At 34.3% G+C, this 20,309-nt stretch overlaps 1 protein-coding gene across 12 annotated transcripts in view; it reads left to right on the top strand.

Annotated features, from left to right (window-relative positions):
* The window catches only part of LOC105232423 (protein piccolo), a 75,794-nt gene that overhangs the window by 13,416 nt on the left and 42,069 nt on the right, over positions 1–20,309 (top strand). For 3 of the 12 annotated variants that reach the window (XM_049458939.1, XM_049458924.1, XM_049458930.1), the window contains exon 1: positions 16,325–17,227. The exons of 4 other annotated variants lie outside the window; for them this stretch is intronic. The gene's annotated coding sequence lies outside the window, so the exon portion shown is untranslated. Of the gene's footprint in view, positions 1–16,312; positions 17,228–20,309 lie in introns of those variants that run through there. 5 more of the 12 variants (XM_049458962.1, XM_049458947.1, XM_049458926.1 and 2 more) reach the window with 5 other exon arrangements.

The following is a 20,309-nucleotide window of genomic DNA, read 5'->3' as shown; positions in this document are numbered from 1 at the left end:
AGACCAGCGGAGCCGACCAACCAGCCAGCCAGACGGTTGGCTAGCCTTCGAAACACACCCCATCGAGTTTTGTGCGTAACTAAAGGGTGATTTTTTAAGAGCTTGATAACTTTTTAAAAAAAAAAAACGCATAAAATTTGCAAAATCTCATCGGTTCTTTATTTGAAACGTTAGATTGGTTCATGACATTTACTTTTTGAAGATAATTTCATTTAAATGTTGACCGCGGCTGCGTCTTAGGTGGTCCATTCGGAAAGTCCAATTTTGGGCAACTTTTTCGAGCATTTCGGCCGGAATAGCCCGAATTTCTTCGGAAATGTTGTCTTCCAAAGCTGGAATAGTTGCTGGCTTATTTCTGTAGACTTTAGACTTGACGTAGCCCCACAAAAAATAGTCGAAAGGCGTTAAATCGCATGATCTTGGTGGCCAACTTACGGGTCCATTTCTTGAGATGAATTGTTGTCCGAAGTTTTCCCTCAAAATGGCCATAGAATCGCGAGCTGTGTGGCATGTAGCGCCATCTTGTTGAAACCACATGTCAACCAAGTTCAGTTCTTCCATTTTTGGCAACAAAAAGTTTGTTAGCATCGAACGATAGCGATCGCCATTCACCGTAACGTTGCGTCCAACAGCATCTTTGAAAAAATACGGTCCAATGATTCCACCAGCGTACAAACCACACCAAACAGTGCATTTTTCGGGATGCATGGGCAGTTCTTGAACGGCTTCTGGTTGCTCTTCACCCCAAATGCGGCAATTTTGCTTATTTACGTAGCCATTCAACCAGAAATGAGCCTCATCGCTGAACAAAATTTGTCGATAAAAAAGCGGATTTTCTGCCAACTTTTCTAGGGCCCATTCACTGAAAATTCGACGTTGTGGCAGATCGTTCGGCTTCAGTTCTTGCACGAGCTGTATTTTATACGGTTTTACACCAAGATCTTTGCGTAAAATCTTCCATGTGGTCGAATAACACAAACCCAATTGCTGCGAACGGCGACGAATCGACATTTCACGGTCTTCAGCCACACTCTCAGAAACAGACGCAATATTCTCTTCTGTACGCACTGTACGCATTCGTGTGGTTGGTTTAATGTCCAATAAAGTAAACTGAGTGCGAAACTTGGTCACAATCGCATTAATTGTTTGCTCACTTGGTCGATTATGTAGACCATAAATCGGACGTAAAGCGCGAAACACATTTCGAACCGAACACTGATTTTGGTAATAAAATTCAATGATTTGCAAGCGTTGCTCGTTAGTAAGTCTATTCATGATGAAATGTCAAAGCATACTGAGCATCTTTCTCTTTGACACCATGTCTGAAATCCCACGTGATCTGTCAAATACTAATGCATGAAAATCCTAACCTCAAAAAAATCACCCTTTATTTTCATTTCGTTTATTTGCGCTGAATGCGGCCCGCATCTGCAGCCTCTTTTGTTGCGGCCGTCACGGTTGTTAGTTGCCAATGCGTATGCCCATGCGCATGCGTGGAGCTCATTACGAATGGGCAAATCAATGTGCCGGTTACAACGGCGAGATGACAAATGCCACATTGTCTTGCAAACAAACAAGGGAAATGTGCGCTTCGTACAAAACTCCATCCTCATTTGCGTTGAATTGGTGCTTAATTCGCTTTTGTTCGCCCAATCGAGTTGTGTTGTTGCAATCATCCATCCGATGTCGAATGCTAATTACATAAGCGGTAGGCTAGCGGCACAAAAATTTAGCACAAATTGTGATATTGAAGCATTTTCGGATTGAAAAATGCAGTATTGAATAATCGCCGGCGTATGAATAAGCAACTCTTACGTCAACGTGTGTTGGAGATCGGTCTTAAAATTTTCCCAAAATTGCATTGCACTACCTCAATTCATGAGTTGAGCTTACATTACAAAATTCGCGTACCAGTGACTAAGCGTGAATTACCCGCTCGAGCGGTTGACTAAAAATCAACAATTCGGAAAACTTTACGTAAGAAAAAATATGTTAATAGAGTTCACTCGTTACTTATTAGAGGACAGGTGAGTAATCATGAGTGTTTACCCATTTGATTAACGTTTTAATTTCCGCTACTCTGAAAAGTGTCTACACAAATATTTTTAGTGGAGCATATTTTTTATTGATTGCTAGTACTCTAAGACCGCGTTTACACGCAAATATTTTGTTGCCCATTTAACTCATACTGGCGTGACAAGCACAGTAACTCGAGTCGGACAATTTTCTGCATTACGTTTTATATCACTTTTTCAAATTCTTGTACTTATTTACATGAAAAAATGGATACAAAAATTTAAAATTCCCGAGCATATTGTAAATATTCTTTTGTCATCGAGAGCAATTGCAACCGTGGCAAGAATTTCGAATCGAAATTATATAAATTAGCTCAATTAAAATCCAGAAAAGCATACAATAACCTACACTACTTTTGTGAAATCTTGCTATGGAAATCACTCCAAAACGTTCTTTGGAACAGTTTTGTTTGAAATTCCTGACTTTTAGTACCAGCTGAATTCCATAACAGCGAACTCTTACGAACAGAAGGGTGTTACCTTGCACGACGATTTGATCCTTTCTCGCCGTCCCCACGTGAACAAAAAACCACTTTTGGCGACAAGAGTCTACCCATTTGAACTCAGTCTAAGTAGCTCATTTTGTTTCGTTCATTAGGGTATACAAGGTGATTAAACATTTGGGTATTAAAATTTTTTTTTTAATATACATATCAAAAACTAACACTAATCAAAGTTTAGACATATTAAAGGATAATTCGATAGATCCAGTATTTTCAGGGCCGGACTGAGACAATTAACCGCCCTAAGAAAATGTAAATTCTCAGCCCCTTCTAAGCCTATTTCGCCTCAAAAACCTATTCCGTCTATAAATATAGTAGTAAAGAAAATAAGGCATAATGGCACCCTAAAGCTATTACGCCCTAGGAAATTGCCTAAAGTACCTATATGGACGGACCGGCACTGAGTATTTCCATTGGCCTATCTTCTTAACTTATTGTTCCAATACTTTATGGGCTATTATTCTTAAACTCGCATGACTTACTAATACTCTCTTCAAAGTCAAGTCCTCATGATGATCTATTGGTTCTCTGGGGCCCTGCTCTAGACATTTCATGCAGTTTTCTCGATCTGTCAGCCTTATTCTGCGGACGTGTGCCGCCACCAGACAGTGGCCAGTTAGTATTCCGATCATGTTCCTACAGTATTTTCTATCGAGTGCCAATAGGAATTTTGTGTTCTTCCGATCTACTGTCTAGCATCCAGTACCTCGTTCCTTCGGGTTTAGATTGTCTTTACCATGCTTCTGACAATAGACAATCCATGGATTTCCCAATCCTGATCACGTTTTCGGATGTTAGCCTTACACCATTCTTGGCAATATCGTGCACCTTGCCACCTTTTTGGCCTGGCACCCAGTAGAAATGAAGTTACTTACTTCTGACGATACTTTCTATCGCTGCCTTGCTTCCCAAGACACTTCTGGCCGATAAGCGATACGAGGTTACTGACTTGGCTGTTTACGTAGGTGTTGACTCTGGTATTGCCTGCAGATGCATTAGAGGCCAGCTCCGCTGCTTTCACAATAACAAAGACCTCAGCTTGAAAAACTTATATTGAATATAAAAGGTTGCCTTTTGCCCAGCTCTGGACAGTATATTCCCGCATAAACTCCATCGTCCATTGTCGAACCATCAGTATCAATATTTAGAGTGTTGTTAAACTGGAAAATTGAGGCAGAAATTTGCATATTGTACAGGTTATAGTTGTCTGTACTCGTATTCAGAAGGGTTAGTTGAGTGATAAAACTGTAAAAAAGTTCCCAGGACAGACGAGCCTACGCAGCCAGAAGTTACACACATCTTAAATATTTTCGCACAAGGTTTTTCAGTACAAAAGCAATTTCTCGGAAGATATTTACTTGTTTCAGTGCCTACTAACGACCCTCTCCAGCTAAGTGATTAACAGAAGTGCTCTTTCTTTAACCCTTTTTATGTAAGCTCTAAGATTACCTGAAGCAAAGTGAAAACATTTGAAGGTTCTCAGCCTGTTCAAACAGCAAAACATGCACGCATTGCAGTCCAAATATTAAGTGTCAGCCAGATAAAGAAATAACTGAATTCTCTGCCAAATAAAGAAATAACAGCATAATATAACTGTAATTATGATAATATTGTAATTCCGAAAATGCATCTCACACGGTTTGTCATCAATAACAACACCATAAATAAGAGCAAATTGCCGCCGCCAAGCATTACACCATAACTCATTAAAGCATTCATCAAAACACAAATGTCGTAAATGTTCGCGCAAATATTGCGACGATTTGCAAAGTGTTTGTATGGCGGCGGCTCGTTGAACGAACGGCTTTTATTGACAACGACGAAGATCACTTTGCTTTTGCCTTCTTTTGTGTCGACGGAATTTGCATAAATGTGGTAATGTAATGCAAATGTAGTGTAAATTTTTGATGAATCTCTGCGGCGATGCGAAGCGGCGCGTCCAATTGTGGTTAGCGCCAACTGAGATGCTTCATTCGTTCGTTCGTTCAACAAAAGCGGCGAAACAACAACAAAATATAATAAATAAAAAATCTTCAAAACAAATAAAAGTTAAGGTGAAACGTAATTTTACACCGCACAAATGGCGCGGCGGTGGTAATAACCGCAACATTGCATGGTCACGGCTGTAAAGCGACCCTGTAGGAAAAATTGTGGATTTATGCAATTATTTGCAATTAAAATTTTAATATAAAAGCAAACGAAAGAAAAGAAAAAGAGTTAAGTTCGGCTGAATTGAACTTATACATACATATATTTTATTCTAACTTACTGATCCAAACGAGATTGCACGAAAATTGCTGCAAACATGTCAGAACACTGCACTCCGGACTACAATAGGATGCGTCTTGATGCCTCCCATCGAACAACTGTACAGTAAGGCCTATATGCTTCCAGTTAAGGAGCATAATGAACTCCTCTCCAAGCAGTTTCTACTGTGGTCCTTTCGCAGAAATTATCCCTGCAGTCACCTGCTTGTAGTGGAACTGCCTCCTAGAAGCGTCAAGGGGACCTTTCTCAACAACGTCGACGACATAAAGCAACACGACGACCGGACTTTGGACGCAACAAATCTTAGACATGCACTGATCGTCATTCACAATGGAGCCATTAACACCTTCGCCGACTCCCTCTCAAGTGAATGGCGTACTTGGTTCAAACCACCACCCATTGTAAACGAAGAGCTCGAGTTGCCACGAGAATCGAGAGTGACCCTTGCGCAGCTTCGTTCTGGATACTGTAGCAGTTAAACTCCTATGTATTCAGAATCGACCCTTACATATCAAACATATCTCCAGCGTGCAAGGAGTCCCCGCATGACACTAATTATCTCTTTGCATGCCCTGCTAACCCTACATATCTGACTACCCTCCGGCTAAGGTCCGACCAAAGTCGAAATAGCACATTCCCTGGGCCTACCGTTGGATGACCTCGATGACAGCTTATCTAAGCCGTACCATCCTAACCGTTACAACAACAACTTATATTAAATAGGGTCTCCGACGTTTCCTTCTAGTTTTTACAAACTTCTTGGCAAACTTGATGTATCCTGTTTTCAGTCATAAAGTTATATCTATGATGCTTAAAATTGCATTAATCAGAAATTTAGTACTTTTTGAAACCGGGTTTTTGTAAGAAAAGGTTTTATAAAAGCGGCACCTTAGTACTGGCTTCAGATCAGCAACATTTTCAAAAACTCAGTAAAATTTTCTACAGGGCTTGCATGCATTGGCGTTAGGCTATGACAATCAACATGGCCCGGTGACTAGCCCGCTCATCCGTTGCAAGCTGAAAGGATTGTTGTAAAGCGACTGCTTACTTTCTGGTCATTGCAACGAGCAAGCGTCTGCTCGCACAGGCGATCCATGATATGGCCTGTCGTCGATCAGTTAGACCGCGACACGTGATCGCTTAAAGTTGTGCAAATATAATTTTTACTTACATTATCGGCTTTGGCTTTGTTAGCGTATTTGTTTTGAAATATTTTTTCGCTCTTTTCTTTACATAATTTCACGCCATGAACTTTCGGTATTAAATTCGTCAAGCGCTGTGGTTGGTGGTAATACTATTTACATATGTATGTGTGGTATGTACATTGTATTTATGCGAGAAGTTTGGTTTATATTTTCACAGCTTGTTTTTGCGCAGCCACCTTCCACCTTTATTTGTTGTCATTGCATCTTGTAAACTTTTGCAAATATTTACGTTTTACGACATTTTGATGTATTGTATTACCTTAACACCGCTCATAAAATGTGTACTCGTAAGGTAAACAACAACAACAACAGTCACTGTGGCTGTATGTAAACAAGTACTAAGAATATGTAAGCGCAAGAAATGCAATAATAAATTCCTTTAATAAAAACACATTCAATTTAAAGGCGGGCAGTCGCGCATGCGGCATGCAAAACATATTTTTTATGTGTGAAAATCTTCCCAAACGAGCGGCCAGCACTGCGCATGCTAACCAGCTTTTTACTTTTTATTTTTTACTTTTAATTTTTTACATTTTCTGCTTTTTTGTTTTTTTATTTGTTGTTATTGACTTTTGTCGTCCGCAGTAATGGAATTTTTCAGCCGTTTGCAGTCGTTTTCGCTTAGCAAGTGTGTAAATCCATACATTTTTCAATATTTATACGCCATGTTTACTTAAAAATTAACAATTTACTTGTTGCCTAAAATAATATTATTTTTATATTTAAATATATATTTTCATTGTGCATAGTCCCGACGAAGTTCAAGCGCCATCATCATGGCTAAACGTGCGGCCATGAATTATATTCAAAATCATAAATCACTCAAAATAAATCGCAAAAATTTGCACGGCTATGAAAATGTCAACAAAATTATATTTTTTGTTGTTCTCCAAGTTAATGTGAATTATTATAGGGCTTTTGTGCGGTAAACAATATGCAGTTGTGGCACGGATTATTGCATTTAAGCTTTGGTAAGCTCATAAAAAACAGACATTTATACAAGTAGATATAAATTAAAATTCTAATTCTAATAAATTCAGCAGTCCGACGGTATTATAATATATAGCATAATATATATATATACTCCATATGATTGTTCGAAATAAATTTTTTCCGAAAAAGCCGGCCGATACTGCTGCAATTTCACTTTTGATATTCGTACGAAGTTCGTCGCTGCCTTTTTGGCATTTGTCGTTGAGAGGTAGCGATTCTCATTCACAGTAACGAGCCGGGCTGGATCATCATAGAAGAAGTACGGTCCAATGACGCCGCCGACCTATAATCCGTGCCAAACCGTAATTTTTTCGTAATGCAATGGTGAATCATGAAGTACGTTTGGATTGCTGCCTGACCAATAACGCATATTTTGCTTATTGTCAAATCCATTCCGCCAGTAATGAGTCTCATCGCTGATCGATTAAAATCCGGATTATTTTTAAGTTGCTGCTCAAGCCAATTCTGGTGATTTTTTTCTGCCTCCAAAATATGATTTTAAGTAGAAAATCATAAATTTTTAACGTTGTTTTTAGACATGTGATTTTCAAGTAGAAATAAAACATATAATTTAATATTGTGATCATGAAATTTGCTTAATCATAAAGATGTTTTTGAAATTATTTGGGGCAAGTGACCGCGGCTGGCTCGAATAGATTGCAGCCAACAAGCACAGTTTTCAACCACTTTTTGCAGCAATTGAAGCAGTATGCCAGCAATAATGTGCCGAATATTCTCTTCCAAGGTTGCTTAGACAAACGACTTTACATAACCTCACAAAAAATAGTCCAGCGGTGTTAAATCCTACGATCTTGCAGGTCACCCCACTCCTTCTTTACTGGCGTTATCGCTTATATACCGGTTATAGCCGAGATAATACGTTCACCAAAAGTTTCCTTCAATAAATTGATTTCTTCTTTGATTGTATGGAATAGAGCGCAGTCACGAAAAACTTATTAATTATTATTATATATCGTTCACCTTTGACTGCAATATTATGATCGACTTCATTTCATTTCTAAATAAATATGTATCAATGATCCCCTCTGCCCTATAACAAACTATGACTTTTTGAGAAATGCCTCAACAATGACTTGTAGATTATCATCATTCCAAATGCGATTTATTCACTTCGTCTTTACTGGCGTAGACACCGTTTGCGTCCGAGGCAGTTATTTCCCTTTCACTGGGGTTATTTTTTAAGTGGCGAGTCCCAAACCCAGTGTACAAGCCTCGGGAGGGATGGTTCGTCTTACCACTTTAGCTCGCCTTCAAACGGATGTTCTTTGGCTACAAAGAGGATACTTAGTCTAAGACCGGAAGTCGTGAACTGCTTAAGCCGTCTGTAAAGGAATCGTTTCTGTCCACTTTCTTGCCAAAATTGGGATTTGGGTCCATCCATCGAACATGTGGCGCCCTTGTTGGTTGTTCGGCTTCAATTCTCGTACGAATTGGGTTGGATACTACACCAATTGCTGGGCTCGCTGACTCGATGGTCTTCTTCGATATTTTTCCCCATAACATCAATATCGTTTTCAGTGCGCACTGTACGGCGTTTCTTAGTATGAGCTTTATCAACTAGACTAAACGTGGGACGAAACCGGCTCCGTTGAGCAATATCTCGATCGAATATTGGACACGTCGCTCGAACAAAGCCATTATTTTGGTAATAAATTTGCACGATTTACATACATTGTTCCGGATTAAAACTTTTTATTATGAAATATCAAATACAACTAAATACAAATCAAGTTTTTCGTCTTCTTTGTTGGCGTAAACAACGCTTACGTGGTTAAAAATCAAGTTACAGCTGTCAAAAAGACCAACTCCGAAAACTGCTCCAACAATAGTCGGGTCTAAGAAACCGGAACGGATTCGGATTTTTATCCTGTCAAGGACATCTCGGCATCTGAAAATAATTATTGCTTCATTGGAAACCACACATCTTAAAAAATCAACCATTATTAAATTTTAGCTTTCTTTTTTTCTTCTTTTTACTTTCTCGTATTTTTTTATATCTACACATTTTATCTGCGGACTCGTTATTATTATTTTCTAAAGATTGAAAACTTTATCTTTACTCATAGGTGTTTAAGTTTTTGAATAGCTGCACTTCTACTAACTTCATATTCTTGCCACTTGTTTTATTACAAAGCCTATACTTATCTCTCTCGAGCTTCGGACTCTTTATGGCAATTTAAATAAGTCTTTGTTCTACCTTTGTTTATATTGCTACCTCTCAAATATTTAGTTCCATCTCTATCTATCTAACTATAACTGCTAATGCCGTTAATTCTTATTTAAATAACAGTTTCATTTTATCTGTATTATCATCTTTTGACATTATCTATGACTTAACTACATCTTTATCTTTCATTTTGCCTTGAACTACTGTAATAATAATTGAGCTCGCTTATCTAACTTTTATTTGCGTCTTTAATTTTTATCTTTCTTTCTTTTATTTTTCAGCTATTTGTTTATTACTAGTTTATAAATGTTTATACTCTTCTCTAATCCCTCTTCATAATCTTATTTCTATAATGTAATTTTTAGATCTTACATTTCTACAATCTTATCTCTACATTAACTTTATCTGTGCCTTAATATTGACTGCAGCCTTAACTTTATCTCAAAACGTTTACTTCAACTCTAACTCTCAATCTGTTCATAGCCTTACCTTTTATCAACTTTATCTCTCTATTATAAAATACCACATAATTTACTAGAAAAAATCATTCAATTTACACTTTTAATTGATTGTATTTGCACCTACTGCTCAACAAATTGCCGTTAGCAATCAGAGTTATTAAAATGCAGTCTGTCAGGCGTCGAAAAGCGCCACATTCTGTTCTGCATCGATACATTTTAAACGCCCACGGCTGCCTACGACTATTAGACACCACAACCGTTTGCGATTTCTGCGGAACACTTGCTATTCCGGAAACTTACAAGCAAACGAACAGGCAGACATAACTCGTTAAGCGTTTGACGGAATGCGACGACAAACAGCTGTTGCGCAGAGTCATTGACAAATATAAAATTAAATGTTGTTGACAATTTAGTCTAGCACCAAAAAAATAATAATAATAATAAATATGACGAGCTATGAGCTTGTTAGTTGCTTTGTTTAGTAATAACCACTAAGGAAATGCTAAAAAAATATATATGAAGAACAATAATAGAGTGGAGTATAATTCTCAGACAGTTTTGGGCCGAAAGTATAGAAAACGAATAATCTTTAGAGAGTCTAAATGGCAAAATAGCGTATTCGAAAAACATTGTTAAACAAAAAAGTTTCTTACAAAAATAATACTTTGAATTGCCGACAGAAAATCATGTTAAAAGTCCAAAATGCTTAAGGCTGCGAACCAAAAAACTTAGTTAAAATCACCTCCACTTCAGAGACCAAGCTAGACCACCTTACTCATAAATTTTTTTGAAAATTGTTTATACGATATATCATAACCAAAATGACTTTTGTGCAACAATATCAAGAACGGTGCTTTACTTTGTGCTTTGTTGTTAATTTCTTCCACTTTTTAATTACTTTTTGCTTTAGTTTTCTTTTTGGTGTTGATTTCATTTGCCTTTTACGCGGCCGCCTGTGGTGGGCGTATAAATACGTGTATTTAAACATTTAATTTAATAAATAAAGAAATTACATAGAATTCGGTTGAGTTGTTGTTTTTTTCCGCGTGAATTTCGGATAAAAGCAATAAATTTCAGAGTAGGAAACAATGTTTGAAATATAAGAAAATATATGTTTTTGTTTTGAAAAATGTTGTGCGTGAGTTAAGCGCTATTTTTAAATGAAAGTGAATTTGAGTAGCGATTTCGACGCAGAATACAAGTAAATTTATTTTTTGGGGCTTTGTTTTGGCGTGTTTAGGATGAACATTAAATATAAAAAGTCATTATTCCTTGTAGAGATCACTTTAGAAAGGCTATGGATAGTCATATGTAAAGGGTAATCTATTTCGATGTTTCCTACTTTTTTCAAGAAAAAACACATAAAGCTCAAATTTAATTTATCATTGAAAAGATCATTCTTCGGCATTTATTTTTTGAAGCTTATATCTTTCAAATGTTGGTTGCGTTTACATCCATTGGTCCATTCGTTGAGTCCAATTTGCGATGACTCGTTTGAGCCTTTCGCATGTCGGCAGATTAAGGTTGAAGTATCTCCGTTGTCACACTTCTATCTAACTAATCGAACTGGATGTAATTGATTTCATTAGCCTCAATAAATTTGATGCCAGCTTAAGGCGCTTTTTCGATATGCGACGGTCTTTTCGATCAATACTTAGGCGAATTTCGGTATCCTAATGGAGCGGCGTTTTTAGCTATCCAAGTGGATCCGTTTGGATCAACCAATTAACCAAACCTTACATCATCTATTAAGGAGATAACACTAATTCATGAAATTTTTGTTCACAGTGACAAACACCGAAATTGATCCATATCGACTTCTTAAAATTTTTTCGACCGATAAAGCAAAAAAAAATCACCATTTGACTTTTGAAACAAATGTGGGTTAAAACAGGTTATACGTTGATTCATGAGCTTCGAAAAGTTTACTATATATATAGTTGTACTTTATAACACCTTTTCGTTATAGGTTTGGATTTATGGTACCCATACATACATACATATGTATATGAGACTTCATTATTTTTGTCAAAACAAAGCTTCAAGTTGGTTCCAATTTCGTATATTTTAGAAAATGTATATACAAGCAATGTTTCCTGATCTTGAACCATGGAATAAAGTTGGCTTAAAAAGCGACCTGTGAAAATTACTTGTCGCAGTTTTTCGCCCAGAAACCAAAAAGTCTTACATTGATGGATTAAGATCTCTAGCGGAAGATTGGCAAAAAGTGGTCGACCAAAATTTATTTATTTATTAGTATAAATATAAAAAAATAAGTAGAAGTTTGATTAGAAATACGAAAAGACTTTTTCGACTACCCGATAGATAAAATTAAGTAAATGTATAGTACTCTTCCTCTGTCTCTACTGGCTGGAATTTCAAATACGTGTATACGTTGTAAAATTTTTAAAATTTATCACTCATCACTTTTCTTAGTGCCGCTTCCCCATTGAAATACATAAGTCTCACACTTTCTGCGCTAAAAAACAAAATATTTGCTTTCTCATTGGATTTTTATATTCCGCATATACTACCTTTCGTCAGCGGTAAACATACATACAAGCATACTAAGTGAACTACTAGAGCAAATTACTTAATTTCTCAAACTTAATGTACAGAAGTAGCTATGTATACTTCTATATAATACAAATATAGGTATGTAGTTATGAAGAAAAATTGTGAGAATTGCGCACACGCTGAGGAATTTGCATGATGTTGACAAAGTTTATTTCCATATAAATATTAGATCATAATATCTACTTGTGTGTACCTCATTTAAATGACTTCTATGAAAGTGTAACAGCTTAGCTAATGCCTAGAAGGGCAAATGATAAAATAGCTTGCTCCACAAACCCAGTGTCTGAGCGCAGTTAGATCAGTAAATAAACAATTAAAACAAAGGATTTGAGTTCGTAAAAAATGAATGAAGAAAATAAATAAATAAATGAAAATATTTGAACTATGCTTTAACTAAGAAAGGCCGCGAGACAGTGATTTCATAACGCTTGAAAGCGGCAAATTGACATACAGCTGCAAGGTAAGCGTAATTATGTGCGAAAGTCATACAAAAAATTGCGGTGAATTAAAAACCAACATTTATGGAATTGTTGCGAAAAGCGAATTTAACGTTGAGATTGCCAACTAATTAGTGACACCTTGTAGCTTCTTATCATTAATCATATTTAGGGTGCACTTGAGCAGCTGTTGTTGGTTTGCTTTAATGAAATTCGAAACTAACAAATAGGTATTGGAAAAAATGGAAAAATGAAAAGAGATTAAAAAAAATATTAAAAATAAAAAATATAAGAAAAATTGAAAAATATAATACAAAAGCAAAAAATTTAATATATAGTTTATATTTATATTTTTTGTTTTTTTTATTTATATTATATTTTCTTATTATAATGAAATGAAAAAATTAAAAATAAAGAAAAAATATTTAAAAAAATAATAATTGCTAGATATGTACATAAAAAATTAAAATAAAAAAAAAATACAAAAACCAAAAAACTTAAAAAATTTTTAATTTAAGAAAAAAATATAAAGAAATTAAAATTTTTTTTAAAATAAACAATTACAAAAAATTTAGTTACAAAAACACACTACCAAACTATTGCTCCCAGCGAAAGCTGGCTTAATTAATTTTCTATTATTGACGCTCGCAGTTGTAATTGCCAGATAATACTGTTACAAATCACCTAATAACAATAAATAAAAAAAACAACAACAACTGCATATAACATATTTGTGTGTACAAAAAAGGAGATTAATTACTTCAATCAGTCTCGAGGCGAAGCGCGATAAATTATTACTTTTTAGACAAACATACAAACATATATTAAGTATTAGGGTGGTTAAAAAAATCTAAACTTTTTTTTTCACTATATACTTTGCGTCCCGTATTCTTAGGAATTAATATTATTATATTTCATTTACTTCTTGAACATAAATGGTATGCGTATTAGGGTGGTTAAAAAAAAAACTTTTTTTCATTTTATACTCTGCTCTCTTTATTATTAGAAATTAATATTATTATATTTCACTTACTTCTTGAACATAAATGGTATGCGTATTAGGGTGGTTAAAAAAAAAACTTTTTTTCATTTTATACTCTACCCTCCTTATTTTTAGGAATTGATACTACTATATTTCAGTTTCTTCTTAAACATATATACCACGTATATTAGGGTGGTTAAAAAAAAACTTTTTTTCATTTTATATTCTGCTCTCCATATCATTATGAATTTATATTATTATATTTCAGTTTCTTAATACTATTTTCAATTCCTTATTTGTTTCTTATTCTTAAGAAAAAAAAATTAAGAACAATTAAAAAGAAAATTTGAAAATAATTTTCTTTGACCCACCCTAATCTGAATATTTTCCATTATATTTCAGTTTCTTAATAATACTGCCAATTTCCTATTTTTTCTTATTCTTAAAAATAAAAAAATTAAGAATAATTTTTTTTTTTACCCACCCTAATATGAATATCTTCAATTTTTTTTTATTTTCTCTTTCACAATTTCTTTACCAAATTCAATCAAAATGTGCATATAAACAGTTACATTTGCGAAATATTGAGAAAATAAAGGAACTACACGCCACAAGAGATAAATGAAATTTATCAAACAAAAACACAGCAACAAGCGCAATCAAACAAAAACTTAACAATATAAGTTTGCAAGCGAAAAAATAAACAAAAACATGAAACGAAATCAAAACAATTCAAGTGATAGCGAAATTATGAATTTAACAAACGAAAAGCCAGTAAACAAAAACAACAAAACAAAAGCTTAACAGCAATTATGTGACTGAAAACGTAGAAAAACAGCAATATGTAACACAAACGGCAGCAACAACAAGGGGAAACAACACCAAATAGCTTGACTAAGATAAAGATTAGAAAACAGAAACGCAGTTGGAAATTAAATTGGTTGTAATGAAGCGTGTTCGCTTGAAAAATGAAATTTTGACAGACAAATTAGATTGACTTTGGTGGCAGCGAATCTTGAAGCAGTGCAATGGTTGAAGATTGTGTTATAAAAAATAAAATTTATTTTTATATGCATAAAAAAGAATAAAAAATGAAGTACAAAAAAATTAAAAGAATATAATAAAAATAAAATTAAAATACAGTAATATCAATAAAAAATTAAAAAAATAAAATAAAAAATGTAAAAGTTAAAAATATACCAAATATCGCAAAATAATAAAAATAATAATTAAATATTAAAAAAAAAATAAAATGAATAATAATAATTATTATTATAAAATTTTTTTAAAGAAAAAGAAATTTTTGAAAATACTGAAAAAAGTCTATAAAATATTATTTAAAAGATTGTAAATCAAAAATTATAGCGCAAAGAATTAAAATTTCAGTTTTTTAGCAAAATTTATTTCAACTAAATACAAATTATTTAAGAAAAATATTAAATAAAACAGATTCGTATAATTATAGAAATTTCAAAATATTTTTCCAAATTGTTCTTTATTTATAACTTTTGAGGGTCTCGATACCTGAATTTTTCTTCATTCACAACATTCGAGCGTCTTAACATTTAAATTGGCATATGAGCGAACACTTCGCGGCGCCGAAGAATTCGAGTCAATAGTATCTGATCCAAAAAGCCTGATTCTGGCTACAAAGCATTAGGCAGCCCTGGATGCAGGGAGTGTATAAACTGATCTGCAAAGTTCAGTTTGTGTTTTATTGGATACACCACTTAAAAAAAGATATCAATCGCATTATGTTTACATTGAAGAGAGAGGGTAGTTGCTCTCAGCCACTTTTTACATGTCGAGGCAGCTCATTTTAGCTATATATTTAGCATGTGGAATAGATGATAGTAACCAAATACAAAATTCTTGGCTTAGTCTACTGCATTGCCAGTTATAAACCCTTTTTAACTTTCATGGATTGAAGTTGGGTAGTCGAATAAATATTTTCGTATTTTGTCGTATATAAGTGCTACCAATCAAATTGTGTTATACAATATAGCGTTGGCAAGAAGAGATTTTAAGTTTGATTAGAAATACGTAAAGACTTTTTCGACTATCCAATATATGATATACATATATCTGTTCTAAGCCTCTACAAAAATCTCTCACTATGTAAATTAGATCTTAAAACGACCAGTTTCGCGCACTAGTGTCGCCTTCTTATTCAATTCAATAAAATTCAAGCTAACTCAAGGAAATAAAACTCTTTATTTAACAAATTTATGCAAGAACTCCAACCCAATTCACGGCAACAAGTTGCAATTGCCCACACCAGACACTGCTGTAGCAAGTGGGACGTTTGTGCTGCGCAGCCAGTGCTGTTGACCAAAACTGTTGCTGCAACCAACACCACTGCAAGCGCGCACAACGCCAACGACAGACAGTCCACACAACTTGGGCATTAGCAACAGCAATTTGCTGCTTTGTTGCAACTTCTGGCGGCGGCGTGCCCAGCACTGGGAGTCTGTCTGGTCTGCACGCCTGCAAGTCACTTTCGGCCTGTCTGACCAGCACCTTTTTTCCACCGCTTGCATGGGTGTGCGTGTGCTTTTACAAGCGTATATATCTTTTTGTGTGTGTAAGTCCACCGGACGCCAAACGTTTATCGTCTTGGTCACTTTTCCTGCCGTGACGTTGGCGTCATCATGCAGCGCGCTGTGTCCATGACTGTTTATTACAAAAGTAGTGATCGCGCGCCTCATTGCCACAAAGGAAGCGCACCAGCCAGCAATATGTATGTATAAAGGAAATAGCAACAATAACGATTTTGAAACGAAATTAAAAGCGGCCACAACCACAACTCAAATGGGTAGAAAAAAAGCTAACCACATTTCGAGTCACCATCAAGCAGCAACCAGAGCAACAACAGCAATTGCAACATGATCAATAACGCCAATAATGCACAACAACAAAACAAGATCAATTTATAGCCAAGCGCACAGCACACGAAATGGAACCGCACACACAAAACCCGCACAGCCACTGACAACACACACATCTACATTCCAACTGGTGTGTGAGCCCTGCTTGTAACGCCGTTTGCTGCGGATCAGACGCGCTTCAACTTGTTGTTGACTCTCATATTGTTGCTTTTGTTGCTGCTGATATGTCTCAACGTCACTGCGCCCCAACTGTGGCGTCGTAATCGCTTGGACGCTAAGCTCGACGCGCGTCTCAGCTCATTGCGCGTCCACACATCGCGGCGTGCAGTTCGCCTTTTCGCGCGCTTCAACTGTCTTTTTTCCGTACTTCTTTACTAGTATTCCACTCCACTCCAGTTCGGTTAAGTTGCGTTCGCAATTCAGTTCAGCTTTTTTGTTTGTCAGCTGTTGATGTTTGTCGTCGCCGCGCGTAAGTCCGCATAATTCAAGTGTCAACATCGTTTAAAAAATTACCACGATTCTTCGTCGAATGCTTTTTGCAACCAAAAAAAAGACGCTTTGGTGCGCAAAATTGTTTAAAATTGGTTTATTTAATGCTGTGTGGTTTTTGAGATTGTGAAAAAATTGCAAATTACAGTTTTGCGAGTTGTGTAAGAGTAATTTCTTTGCCAACTTGACTGTTGACTGATAAATTTTATTGTGTGAGTGCTGCCTGGTGATAAAATTTTTGATGTTTTATAACAAAAATAAAAAAATAATAATAAGAAGAAACTGAAATATTTATTATATTTGCACTTTCATTTAAAACGACGAGATTTATTTTGTGTTTAACCAATACACATACATACATACATACATACATTTGCAAGTGATTTAAGGAGTAACTGCAAAGGCAAAATTATGAAAAAATTACGTTTATGTTATGATATTTTTGAAAAAAATATTATGTATGTAAAAAAGTAAAGATAAGAAATTCTTTTGCTCGGCAAAGTGTTTAAAAATTATAAATATTACACACAACATTTTTTTTTTAAATTAATAGGTCGTGAGTTGAGCCAAATTTGACATATCATAGTATATAAAAAATTTGAATTAAAAAAATAATTTAATAACAAAAAATTTATTTTCTAGTTAAAAAATATTTACAAAAATTATTAAAAATTTATTTTCTATTTAAAAATAATATTTTGTATAAAAAATTATTTTTATTTAAAAAATATTTTGCATATAATTTTTTTTTATTTAATAATAATTTTTTATACAAAATGTTTTTTTTTTTTAAGAAAATAAATTTTTTATAATTTTGTTTTTTAATATAATACAAAATTTTTGTATATTAAATTAAAAAAAAAATATCTGGATAAAAAAATAGCTGGATATATTTTTATTAAATTGGAATAATATTTTTGTTTATATTTCAAATAATTTAGTAAATCAAAAAAGTAAAATATATAGGAAATGTTTGGTTTGTTATAAAAGGTAAAAAATATCTGAAAGAAATTAGAATCACAATTCATATTAATTAAATTTGAAGTAGTAGTTTCCTTTTTAAATTAAATCGATGAAGCTTATAATTTAAATATAATATTCATTGATTAAATTTTTTAGTACCCAAAAGAATAATATATTCCTTGAAAATACTTGAAATAAATAAATAAAGAAATATGTACCATTTTAGTCGACCACATTTTGCTATTTTTTCGCTAGAGACATTATTCCATCAGTGTAAAACTTTTCTGGTTTCTCGGCGAAAAACTGCAACAAGTAATTTTCACAGGCTTCTCTTGAAGCCAACTTTACTCCATTAAGGGAGTTCTGCATTGACCGAAACAAATGGTAGTCCGATGGTGCAAGGTCAGGGCTATGTAGTGAACATATCGAAACTTTCCAGCCAAGTTGTCCCAGTTTTCGCCGAGTCATCAAAGATGTGTGTGATCTAGCGTTGTCCTGATAGAAGACGAAGCCATTTCTGTTGATAGTTCTGACCATTTTTTCGATCGTTTGCTTCAATCTCATCAGTTGTTGATACAAAAAAGTAAAACCAATCGTTCGCTCAAGCTGGAGCAGCTCATAGTGGATGATTCCTTTCCAATGCCACCAAACATCAGCATAACCTTTCGGCGTCAAGCGAGACTTTGCGACCATTTGTTGAGCTTCACCATGCTTGTAACGTGATCTTTTTCGCACATTATTATCTTATTTGATCTACTTTTCGTCTCCTGTTACCATTCATGGTTCGTTTTCATTTCGTTTCAGCAAAGAATTCCAGATGTTAATTCGGTCCATTAAATTTTTCACAGACAATTCATGTGGTACCCAGACATCGAGCTTATTTTTGTAGCCAGCCTTTTTTCAATGGTTCAAAAACGTTTGATGATGTATGTTAAGTTCTTTAGAGATGTCATGGCAGCTTATATGACGGTCTGGTCAATTGTTTCCATAATTTCATCGACTTTTTCAACGATAGGTCGACCAGAGAGAGGTGCATCTTCATCGAAATTTCCAGAACGGAAGCGAGCGAATCATGGTTGTGCTACACGAACTGATTCAGCATCGCCTCCGTAAACTTTACAAATTTCATTGGTGGTTTGAATGGCATCGCTCCATTTTTTATACAAAAATTTCAAAATATAACGAATTTTTTCATTATTTTCACTCATTTTTGAACAGCTGTAAGTGTTTTTCAACTTCCCCGAATTTATTTTGTTTTTTAATTAGATGAAGCTTAAAATCCCAACTTCCAACACTATATGGTAGGACACAATGTGATTGGTAGCACTGCAGAAATACGACTGCAACAACATCTATTGCTAAAATACGAAAAGACTTTTTCGACTACCCAATATCAATACGTAATACACTTATCCAAGAATTGCATTGTCATCACTATCTTATTTAACTGGAAATTCAACGTTAGGTCTACTTTTGTGTACATTCTAGTTCTGACCTTTTTGTATATAGCGTGCGATATACTAAGAAATCCATAAGTTATTTAAATGTGCGAAACATCAAAATTTGGCATAATGTAATAAATTGTGTTAAATAATATATTGATAGAAGTGATAATGCTTCGATAAAAGAAAAGCCGATAAACATAAATTAAAAATCTTTAAGTAACTAATTAGTTTCGAAAACAATATTTCGGTTTTTGATTAAGTTGAAGAATTAATCAAGAAAAAATATAACATTTTTTTCAAAAGAAAAAAATTTCGAAAATTTTCGTAATTCGAAAATGCAAAATTCGAAGTTCGAAAATTTTCGATTTTTTTTTTTTGCTGTTTTTACTCAAAAAGTATTAGAACCTTGAATGTTTTCTCAAAAAAAGTATTAGTTTACTTTCAAAATAAAAAAAAAGTTTGTGAAAAAATTATTTTTGCCATATTTACTCAGAAAGTTATTAAATTTCTCCCAAAAACTAAAGCAAAAATTAAAAATATTGTTTTTGTATTGAGTTTTTGAAATTTATTATTATTATTCTAAAATCGATTATCAAATTAGCAACACATAATCACTACGCAAAAAAATATAGTGAAAAGAAAATTTTTATTTTTTTTTCTTAAAAAAGAGCACAAATTCCTTCTATATTTTCCTTTTCTCTTGGGTTTCATGCACATTAATCACGAAAAATGCGGTTAGCTGCGTGAGAACGCAAATGTTCCACATAAACTATTTAAATAAATGCATGCATGCATTGCATTTATTAAAGGTGCGCGCACATATACTTGTGTGTGT

This window comes from Bactrocera dorsalis, chromosome 1, assembly GCF_023373825.1.
Source record: "Bactrocera dorsalis isolate Fly_Bdor chromosome 1, ASM2337382v1, whole genome shotgun sequence".
Taxonomy (NCBI): domain Eukaryota; kingdom Metazoa; phylum Arthropoda; class Insecta; order Diptera; family Tephritidae; genus Bactrocera; species Bactrocera dorsalis.
Note: the sequence above shows the minus strand (reverse complement) of the source record. Positions and strands in the feature narration are given on the sequence as shown.